The sequence below is a fragment of the Capricornis sumatraensis genome, chromosome 4, assembly GCF_032405125.1.
Source record: "Capricornis sumatraensis isolate serow.1 chromosome 4, serow.2, whole genome shotgun sequence".
Classification (NCBI taxonomy): Eukaryota; Metazoa; Chordata; class Mammalia; order Artiodactyla; family Bovidae; genus Capricornis; species Capricornis sumatraensis.
The window spans coordinates 119,667,915-119,677,654 of NC_091072.1; positions in this window are offsets into that span (position 1 = coordinate 119,667,915).

A 9,740-nucleotide genomic window follows, 5' to 3' on the forward strand; every position below is an offset into this window, starting at 1 on the left:
CAGGATGTGCCAGTGGGTGAAAACAAGGCAAGTCCAGCTCAAAGTGTGCAGTGGAAGGGTGTAACTGCATGAGCGTGTGACTGTGAGAGGACATGTGCCAGGGTGTGTGTGTGTTTGTGAGGGGGTGTGTGTGTGTAGGGGTGGGTAGGTGTGAGTGCCTGATGGCTGTAGGGTGAGTCTGTCTGTGTGTGAGAGGGTATGCGTGTGCGAGGGGGGAGTGGGGATGTGCTTGTTGTGCGTTTGTGAGAATGTGTGTGCAAGTGAGTGTGTGTTGTGTGCGTGTGTCTGTGACCTGGCAGGTACAGGCACCGGGTTGTTCTGGAACTAATTCTTAGGGACGGAATTTACCTCAGGGAGGGAGCTGGGAGACCCAAGAAGCAGTGGAGGGTGGGGAATGTTTCCTGAATAACCTTTGGTGACTTTTGAAATTTGTTTCGTGGGAACATAATACCTATTTAAGAAAATGAGTAAAATAGGAATCAGAATTAAACTGGAAAAGCCTGGGACCCTTGGTGGAGGCTGAGGTTCTCCTCAAGGGTCACCAGACACCAGACCTCCCACTGCTGCTGCTGCTGCTGAGTCGCTTCAGTCGTGTCCGACTCTGTGCGACCCCATAGACGGCAGTCCACCAGGCTCTGCCATCCCTGGGATTCTCCAGGCAAGAACACTGGAGTGGGTTGCCATTTCTTTCTCCAGTGCAGGAAAGTGGAAAGTGGAAAGTGAAAATGAAGTCACTCAGTAATGTCCGACTCTTAGCGACCCCATGGACTAGAGCCCACCAGGCTCCTCCATCCATGGGGTTTTCCAGGCAAGAGTACTGGGGTGGGGTGCCATTGCCTTCTCTGAGACCTCCTACTACCCCTGTTTAATTCCAACCTCTACAGAGGAACGCTGGGTTCACCTCCCTGTGCCGATGGTGCCTAGGAAGGGAAGCGTTTTGTCCACAGTCACACCGCTCCTCACCCCCGTCTCCTGACTGCCAGGCCAGAGTCCTGCTATGGGGACAGCCAGGAAAGCTCTGAAGACCCTTTGACAGCTCCCACAGTGGTTTCCCCCCCTTTCCCGTGAGAAACAGGTAGAAAAAAAAGATCTTTTCACTTGTTCTTATTCTTAAGTAGGTTTCACCAAGATCTGTGATCTTTCTCAGAAGACAACCTAGGTGTTGCAGCGAGGAAAGAGGACGTGTGATGTTTGCAAAGTGTCTGTGAGAAGTTCCTCTCTATCTAGAGGTTATGCTTGCTTGCTTTTCTTTTCTGGGTGTTTTTATTAAGGAATGCCAAAACATTTAAATGTCCCTTCGCTTAGATTGTCCCCAGCTGTCAGTACTGTCTACAGTGTCTGCTTGGAGGTGAGCAGTAAACAGGGTCAGAAGCTCACCCAGCTCTGGAATGATGGCCCCAGTCAAGCCTGGCCACAGGGGTGGGAACCCTAAATGGCTGCCTGCACCCTGAGAACGGGAACTCTGAACTCCTCTGAGCAGTGAAGATGCCTGCTTCAGGCTGTAGGCAGGGGCAAGGTGAGGCAGATATGGCTATCACCTGGCCCAGGATCATAAAGACAGACTGTGAAACCTTCCCCTGGCCCTTGATTCTTGGCATCCTGGTATGTGCATCTCATTGCCACCTCAAGGATCCAAATAAGGTGGGACTGAGAGAAGAGAGGCAACCATATTTTGGCAGATTCTGAAACAACCATGATGAGGGTATAGAAAAGACCATGAGTCTCCTTCAGAACAAAGGGGCTGAACTGAGCCAGATGAGGGGGCGCTCTGGGCAAGTGCAAAGCCACGGAAGGTGTTGGGCCGGCATCGAGGATTCATGGAGAAGGGCCCCTCTGGGTGGCACTATGGGAAGCATGCTGGTGGGAGGAGGCCCTGTCCTTACTCCCCCACACCTGCAGCTCGAAGCTTCCCCAGCTGTGTGTTCCTACAGGGGCTCTACCAAGTTTAAAACAGGCTTCTCTTGACATCATTTTTACTCACTCAGGTTTGCAGGCCCACTCGAGGGCCACCCCAGCTGTATTGTAGAGATATCAGGGATCAAGTAGTTTTCGGACAATCGGCAATTCACTAAAACACATCCGACTCCCTTGGCCTCCCAACATCAAAGACTTTTCTTTGGGTGAGGGAGGTGGCCTTGTCTCCCCCTCACTGTGGGTTTGGGTTGGGGACCCCAACTCAGATGAAACAGGGGCCAGACAGGAACCCATGCTTGAGGCTGGCAGGAGGAAACCATGGTAAACTGGGGTCTCCATTGCTGTGGGATGGCAGATGGGAACGACGGCTCGATACTGCCAGGAAATTCTCAATTTTCATAAAAAGCAGAAAACTGAGAATTGTTTTCTTAAACGTGAAATTCTCTTACTTAAAATAATGGTCATTTATTTTAACTTCAACCCACAGCAAGACACCCACCACCAGGCCTGCCCCAGAGAGAACACACTGCCGGCCACGAGGTGTGAGGAAGCCGACTTTAGGAGGGAGGAGTGGGGCTGAGGGCTGACAAGGACCCTCTGTTGGCGATGTTTCTTCTTAGGTACTGGCCGGATATTTATTTTTCATTGTGGTCACACTGCAGCTTTGCAAACCTTTCCTGTGTTTGTGGTGTTTACCTCTTTAGGAGCCCTGGGTCCCAAGCAACAAGCTCAAGCTTTACTTTCCCAGTCTCCCTTGCAGCGGGGACAGTGAGCACGTGATTGGGCTCACCCATTCAGGAGTGTCTGCTGCAGACCTCCCTCGGGATGGGAGCCAGGGATGCGGGTTAGGAGGCAGAGAACTCCAGGAGGCTGGTGAGGGTGACAACAGAGCATTTCAGAAACTGTACCCCTCCAAGCCTGGTTTATAGAGATTCTTGAGCTGCAGAAGATCCTGAACCAAATGCTTTCCTAACAAAAGCGGCCAGGTGGGGTCTTTGGTTTGCATTTGATATTCCTGACTGACACAGGTGCTTTGAAGCCAGGCAGGGTGGACAGTCACTTAGCGTGCAGATTAAGACTTGAAATCATCTTTAATTACTAGCCCCCCACCCCATCCCGGGACTTGATGGCTCAGACAGTCAAGAACCCACCTGCAATGCAGGAGACCCAGGTTTCATCCCTGGGTTGGGAAGATCCCCTGGAGAAAGGAATGGCAACCCACTCCAGTAGTTTCACCTGGGAAATTTCATGGACAGAGGAACCTGGTGGGCTGCAGTCCATGGGGTTGCAAAGAGTTGGGCACCACTGAGGGACTAACAAATACACACACACACACACACACACACACACACACACACCATCCCACTCTTCATGTAGAGCTGACTAGCTAGGGTGATGGCAAAGTGGGAACCAAGTGAGAGGGCACAAGAGGAGTGTGTCTGTTGGGGTTTTCTCTCTGCTGGGGCCCTTGGAATAAAATCTGTGTTGTAATGCAGATCTGATGGCCAGGCGTGAGCACTAGCTCTTGAGGGCAAAACACGGGGGTTTAAGACAAAAACCTGCCTTGTGTTCTCCAGTTGTAGGTGACTCTAGAGAGGCAGTCACAGCTGATGTCCTCCTAGCCGATTCCATGATTGAATGCCTGGGAGGCCCATGCACACTCAGTGAGCTGGCTGACATTGAATCTCTCTCACTGACTGGTTTCCACTTTGGGTGCTGGTTAATAAAGAGACAGCCTGCCTGAGGCCCCCATGTTTGGTGGGTGGCTGGTTTCGCTTTCAGGATGAGTTAGACTCAGCCCGTTGTGAATCCTCCCACTGCACAGAGTCACAAACCCACCCTGACTTGTGTGAACCAGATCAGCGCATGCTCTGTTTACCAATTCCTCCTTCCCTGGGGAAGGCCTGCACCCCCTCATCCCTACCCTGAGGGAGTTTCTACCACGTGCCAGGGGTTCTGGGCAGGGCCAGGGCATGTGTGAGGGTGGCAGAGAGCCTCGAGCACTTGCTGACCCCCTCCCACATTCACGCGCCTCCTCACACTCTGCCCAGCAGTCAAACCACCAACATCCCCACCCAACACCAGGCTGGAGCTGAGAACACATGTATCTTCGCTATGATTCTGCTTCATTTCAGTCCTGTCCCTCCTCCCAGGCCAGGGCGCCTTCGAGGGGACACAGGCTGGGAATCTAGGGACCTGGGTTTGAGTTCCAGCAGCGGCCCCAACCCCTGAGTCACACGTCCTCCCCTGCGGTAATCACCATTCTGGGGAGGCAGACCATGGGAACAGGCTGTGGCTAACTCGGGCAATACAGAAATGAAAGGATCTGGAGTGGTTCCCAAGACCAAGACCTCAGCGGAGCAGATTCCAGACCAGCTGCAGGGACCTGGCTGCGAAGATGCCTTCAAGGCACCAAACTCCAGCTGTTTCCTGGCCCCGTTCCACTCTTCTTCAAAGAGTACCATTGGCTATGATGAGGTCAAATGGCCACCCTTGGCTGGAGAGGTTGGATGGGGTACTTTGATTGACAGCTTGACCAAGATGTCATCTAATGCAGGTTAATCTCCAAAGAGAAATGAGTGATGTTACCAGAAACAGGGGGCCAGATGATGCTGAATAAGCAAGAACCAAAAGGGTCAGACCACTCCTCTTTGGGCCCAGCCTCCCAGCCCTACAAGGACAGGATCAGGTCAGACAGAATCTTCCAGGAAAGGCATCCTCTGATTGGAGGAATCCAAACCGGGCACCTTGCTTCCCTGCTGGGGTGGGGTGCAGGAGGGTGAAGGAGGAGCCACAGGGTGGTGGGAGAGGCTCTTCTCAGTCCTCAGAGGGGGCTTCTGGCATGAGGGTGCATTGCACACCCACCCTGAAGCCTCCCTATTTAAGAGAGAACCAGGCAGGGTCAGGGCAGCTGCCTGAGTGGGAAGGAGGGACGCTTGCCTCCTCCCCTACATGGGGCTTAAACCAGTGACCTTGATCTCATGGGCCCCGGGGAGCTCATGAGCTAACTTGAAAGCAGCAAAGGATGAAGGGCCCCAGGCTGCATTACCCCATCTCAGGGCAAGGCCGGAGGAACACTGTGACTAGCTCGTTCCTCAGGGCCTGGAGTTGGGAAATAACCTAAACTGGGACTTGGTCAGCAACCGGCTGTACTCGCCAGGAGGCCCTCGCCTGCTCCAGACTGAGGAAGGTGATTTGTATACCCACTTTTCATGGGTCACCAGATGGCACCCCCTGGAAACAACCGTATTAGGTAGAGAACAAAGACCTTGGGATGAGGGAGCGAAGGGAGGGGCAGGTCTTGAAGGCAGAGCTGAGTCAGATGCTCAGCCATCCAGGCCCCCAACACAGAGCTCTCTATCTACAACCTCTTGGCTGACCCATCCCCCAACCTCCACCTCTTCAGAAGCACCCAGGAACCCCAGCCTCACCACCACTGTCCAAGCCAGGACTCCAGGACCAACCAGGCCTGGCCAGTGCATCAGAGTCCGGGCGGGGTAGGGGGGCCTGCGCAGAGCAAGGAGGGGACCAAGGGGCACGTCCATCGAGAGGATGTGGCCGAGGGCTTCGGGCCTGCGGTTCCAGGCAGAGCGCTGCTGGCCCCTGGCTGAAGTCACCTGTGCCCTTCCCGCAGGAAGCAGGGGGCGGCAGGAGCGGAGGGGGCAGGGGAAGCTGTGAGGTGTGTGGTTTAGACTGTGAAGCGCACACTGGGGTGAGCCCGGACACTCGAGTGGGTGGGCCTGGTGAGCTGCTTCTGCCACCAGGCCCTCTTTCTGTGTCTCTCTTCTCAGCTCTGTCCTGAAACCTGCCCACTAACACCTGTTCCTCCTCAGCGCCTTCAGCACAGACCACCAAGAAGGTTCAGAACAGCCCACCTCAGACAGAAGAGGCACCAGCATCACCAAGGCTCCAGAGGGCAGAGCACCGCGAAGGCACACTGAAAGAGGCCAGAAAGTCCTCAGAGCTTTCTCTGAGGCACCAGGCACCAGTGCTGACGACACTGCCCCGGTCCCTACCACGCTCCAGGCCCTGTTCCTAGTTTATGGGTGTTAATTCCCGAATAGGCCAAGTGTGGTCAGATCCAACAGCACCAGCATCCCCAGGTGCTTGTCAGAAACGTGGTATCTCAGGTCCCACCCCAGACTGAATCTGAATCTGCATCTTAACCAGGTTCCCGGGTGATTTCTGCACACATGAAAGTTTGAGAAGCATCATATTAATTCATTTAATCCTGATAACAGCACTTGGTACCTCAGACAGTAAAGAAAGTGCCTGCAATGCAGGAGAACCGGGTTCAATCCCTGGGCTGGAAAAATCCTCTGGAGAAGGGAATGGCTACCCACTCCAGTATTCTTGGCTGGAAAATTCCATGGACAGAGGAGTCTGGTGGGCTACAGTCCATGGGGTCACAAAAAGTCAGACATGACTGAGCGACTAACACTTTCAGGTAGGTATTCTTGCGATCCTCTTTTACAGATGAGGAAACTAAGGCACAGGTTAAATAGCTTGCCCACGGCCGCACAGCGGGGTTAGTGCCAGGGCTGGGACTTGAACCCAGACCATCTGGCTCCAGAGGACATACTCCTCACTGCTGGGAGGCCACTGCCTTCGGAATGAGAGGACCATGGGGATTCCAGTCACTGCTGGCCATTCGGTGCCTGTTCTACCTGTGCTGGCCTACCTTCCAGAACCCACTCCAGCCTTCCTGCTATTTTTCTGCCCTCCGCCTGTCTAGGGAGAGTCTGAATCATGGTTTTCTCAGGCACAGAAGGCAAGAACACCCACCAATTGCATGGACCATTCGTCAAGCATGTGTCATACTGGGAGTTACGACCCTTACAAAAGATGCTCAGGATTCAAGTCTGCCTCCGAGAGTCCAGGGCCTAATAGAAGAGACAGAAGACAGGAACGGTCACATGGGTGAATAAAACTTATCTGGAGGTGTTCAGACACTCCCTGTGTGGCTGCCTCTTTAAGGCAGACCACAGGGAGGAGGAAGTTTTGAGCCAGACCTTGAAGGCTGAAATATCTAACACAGGACAAGGGTCAGAGACCAGCCTGAGTGACGGGGCAGAGGAGGGTGTAGATACGGCTGTAAAGTGGCCTGTGTGGCTGGAGTGGGTGCATGGAGCTTAGCTTAAAGCATCCCCCGCTCCAGCCCTCAACTGATGCCCAGCTCCCCTCCACAGCCTCTCACCGAGTGCCCAGACTCCCTTGAATGCCCCACTATGATGGGGAGACCACTCCTTCCTATAGCAGGAAGCCCAGGCCATCTCTGGTGTGCCCACAGATATGTTCATTCTAGCCAGCACACCTGTGTACAGGTAGATGTCCTTCAAGCACACCTGAGCCATGCAGATCCAGCCGGTCCTGCTGCTACCTAGGAAGTAACAGATGCCTAAATACCCAAGACATCTGCTGTACTAGACAGGCCCCCACCCCTAGAGCCTTGAAGTCCTGGCTCCGTGGGCCTTAGCATCTTGACTCCACCCTGCTTGGAAGAACCCTGAGGCTGGCATGGCCACACACACAGTAGGGAGCCTTCTGGATGGTGCTCTTTGCTGAAGGCGCTGAGCATGCGCAGGTAATAAACACAGCCTGCTTGTCCTGGGCTGGAGTGACGCTGACGTGAGGTCCCCCTACAATGCCATTTAACACCCACTGCAGCCACAGGACCTCCCTCCACCATGACTACCACTAGACATGAGAACACCCAGGGCTCCCTCGTAATTGGGATCTGAGCTCCGATCGGTGACCCTAGCGTCGAGTTCTGAGCACCTACACAAGATTCCTTCCCTCCTTCCCCTCATTGCTCACCTCCCCCACACTTGCCTCAGTACTTTGCACACAAAGGGCACTCAGTAATTGCTTTAGAACATTTGAGTTTAGGGACTTCCCTGATGGCTCAGTGGTTAAGAATCTGCCCGGCCATGCAGGAGATGGCCACACGCCATCCCACATGACAGAAGCCCGCACACGGCATGGGCTGCAAGGAAAGATCCCACGTGAGGCAGAAAAGATCCTGCATGCTGTAACTAAGACCTTACAGAAGTGAAATAATAAATAAACATAAAAAAAAAACAAAACAAAAAACGAACACGGAGTTATAGGCCCAGAAGTTGCCACCAGGGGGCGATGCGTGCTGCTCCCCAGCCTCCACCTTGGAGGGAGGTGAGATGAAGGCAAGGACAGTGGCCCAATGTGGACACTGGCTATTTCTGCCCTGAAGAGGGCAGGTGCCCACAGGACAAGACAGGGAAGCAAGCAGGGCCCGTCAATTCCAGGCAGGCAGCATGAGGGGAACCCAAGGAAAGAGAAAGCCAAGAGAATGACCCACAAGGGATCTTGGAGACTCTCAGATCTATCCTCTCCCTGTAGAGATGATGAGCCTGGGCCCGGATAGGGGCAGATGTCAGCCTTAGGTCACACAGCAGGGCGGAGGTTTAAACCCTGCCCTCCAGCCTCCCAGAACCCTTCGTCCCACTTAACCCCCAGATACAGAGAAGGAAGCTTATCTCAACGGATCCCTCATCTTCCTCTAGTTGAAACAGATCAGAAATGGGTTCTTGAGACAGCCCCAGGCCCCAGCCCTCTGCTCCTGCATCTCTTTCCCAAACACCCTCACCTCTGACCTTAACTACCCAAGGATTCACAGTCCTGCAGCTCTTGCTGTGACCCACCACCTCAGCCCTCCATCTCCCTTGTTCTGCTCATCTGGCCATCATTCTGTCCCCCAAGGACCACTGCCAAGCCTTTGGGCTCAGCTGCTGACCTCTTAGAATGAAAATCAGATAATATCCTGTCCTTGCTTGAACCCCCGCCCAACAAAGGCTTCCCGCTGCCCTTATGATACAACCACACCTGCTCACCCTGCAAGTCTCAGCCCTACTGCCCCTCCCCCTGGAAGGCTCTAAGCTCAAACCTGCCGGACCCTCACCGTGCTCCCTCTGACCTCCTACTGCAGTCTTCCCAGACCAGCCTCACCCCATCTAAAGCTGATATGTGCCTATTAAGTCCTGGCACCCACCTGTCTCCCCAGAGCACTCACTCTCATTTTTAATTGATTGGACATTGGGGAAGGATTTGCCTGGGATCTGTCCTCCTGGCTGGACCGTGGCTCCTCAAGATCACAGGCCAACTCCATGGAGTCCCACGGCTTCTCTGGCAACTAAAGCCCTTTGTGATTCAGGGAAGGTGCTCAGATTATAATTGTTGAAAGAACTGATGGATGGAGGTGACAGCTTACGGTGAGCAGTCTCGAATTCGTGATCTCCGAAGGAGAGGAGAGGATTTCGCTTCAGGACCAAAGACATGGCTCCAGTCACTCAGAGCTTTGCAGAAGTTTCATTATAGTGAAAAACAGATGGAGAAAGCTTCTGACATAGACATCAAAAGGAGGCAGGGAGCACCTCACTCACTAGTTGGGATGGGGCTTTATATGCTTTATCAATCGGTTAGTAACAATAGACTAAAAGAGTGTTTCAAGGTTTTTAAAGTCTTACTAGACCCACCCCCGTAACATACATTTTAGGATAACAGGATTAGCCTGAAGGTTCTTGTTAAAAAGGAGAAACATCCTCGAGCAAGATGCATTGTTGTTATATAATAATTAGTATAGAACTTAAGGAAAAACATACCCTTCTGGTTCAGACGGGACGGTAAAGCATCTGTCTACAATGCAGGAGACCCGGGTTTGAGCCCTGGGTTGGGAAGATCCCTTGGAGAAGGAAATGGCAATCCACTCCAGTACTATTGCTTGGAAAATCCCATGGACAGAGGAGCCTGGAGGGCTGCAGTCTACGGGGTTGCACAGAGTCGGACACGAC